This window comes from Echinops telfairi, unplaced genomic scaffold, assembly GCF_000313985.2.
Source record: "Echinops telfairi isolate 266 unplaced genomic scaffold, ASM31398v2 ScPeMD7_5592;HRSCAF=6446, whole genome shotgun sequence".
Classification (NCBI taxonomy): Eukaryota; Metazoa; Chordata; class Mammalia; order Afrosoricida; family Tenrecidae; genus Echinops; species Echinops telfairi.
In genome coordinates, this window is record NW_022109491.1 from 55,677 (window position 1) to 57,456 (window position 1,780).

The following is a 1,780-nucleotide window of genomic DNA, read 5'->3' on the forward strand; positions in this document are numbered from 1 at the left end:
TGGACTTGTTTCTCTAAAGTACCCAGTAATACAACACCTTACCTTGAAACCAGGCCCTAGCGAAAATCCTGCCTCAGGACTGCACTGGGAGAAAATGCTGAATCATTCTGAGCAATCTTGATGCAGGACTGTACTCAGAGATACTCCTGAAACACTCTGAGACATACTGACCCCGAGCAGCAGCCCAGATAAAAGTGAAATGACTCATGGGACCCAAGGACAGATTGCATATCTGTTTAGAAAGTTGCTGGACCATCTGCAGAGGGGCAACCCCCTCCCATTTGTAAGTCCTAGATAAGAACCAGAAGAGTTCCCTGAGACAACTTCCACAGATCAACTCCAGAGAAGGGACCGGCTTCCCTCCCAGAGCAAAGTGTCTGTCAACTGTGCTTAAGGTGGTCTCTTCTCATCTAGGGGGATGGATGCACTTTATTCCTGTAGAAGTGACTCTAGTGACTGTATGCTTTAATACAACTGTGGTTTCACTCTTTGCTGTTGGTGTGTGTGTGTGTGTGCTAGGCTTCTCTCTGGATACTAACAAACTACCTGGGTTTGGAGTTTACTAGTTCCACAGTGCATAACAGCCAGGGAACCTAACTTCACAGTAATAAAAAATATATTCTTAAAAGAAAACCAGTTCTTTTATTATTTAGAGTTAATATTCCCTGGAAAGATCATGCACACACAAAGACACACACACACACACATGCACACACAATTACACCAGACTTCCCAGGGAAAAACAAAAACTACAGTTTGATTCAGTACTTTAATATCCAATAAACAGATTTTCAGGTGTGTCATTTTATTACCACAAATTTTATTTCAAAACTGAATCAATTTTTTCTACAAAATAGTTTCACTTAAAAAATGTTTCTGATCTCATACTGCTCCCTGGTGGCTTAGTGGTTTTGCACCTGGTTGCTAACTCAAAGGGATGCGCTGGGAAACTGCACCTGCTCCGTGTGGGAAAGTCTAAGTCCCATACACTCACAGGGGCAGTTCTACCCTGTCCTATTGTAATACTGGAGTGAGATCAAACCACACCACTTTATTAAAATTAAGACTAAGCCTTTTATTACAGCTAGCTGGGCCAATAGAGAAGTTTAACATGTAGGGAAAAATCCTCATCATGGGCTGTAGACAGGCTTTATACAGTAGATCAACCAGGCGGCTGGATTGGGAGGGAACAACTGTTAGTTATATTGTTTGATTATCAGGCAGGCAGGATACTGGGAGAGGGTCAGGCAGGGACTCCTGCAGGTGAGTCAGGGTCTGTCCAGATTTACTACATTCCTTGCTTACCTGGCAGACTGGTGGGAAAAGGGGATGACCTCAGGGTGTGTCAAGGTTTGTCAGGGGATTGGGAAGGGCTTATCTGGCAAGAGTATTTGTGGATGAGGTAGGCTATTAGGTGGGGCTGGGAATAACAAAATTGAGGTCATAGATGATCGCAATTTTAACAAAATAGAGTTTTTTGAGCTAAGCTGGGTTATTACACTGTAGAGTTCTCATTGACTTTATGGCAGTGAGTTTGGATCTGTCTAATACATTATGTTCATATCTGGCTGAGTTTTTAAAAGATACTTTTTGGGTGGAAGAAAAAAAACATTTAAAATAAATAAGTAAACAAAAAGATACTTTTTGATGACTACTTTAAAAGCATGATTACTTTTTTTGAATAGGACTAAGGTAAAGGGTAGATTAAATTGATCAAATCACATAGACTGTGTATATATTTTATAACAGTCTATTTCCTGTGAGCACGATGATAGTTCGT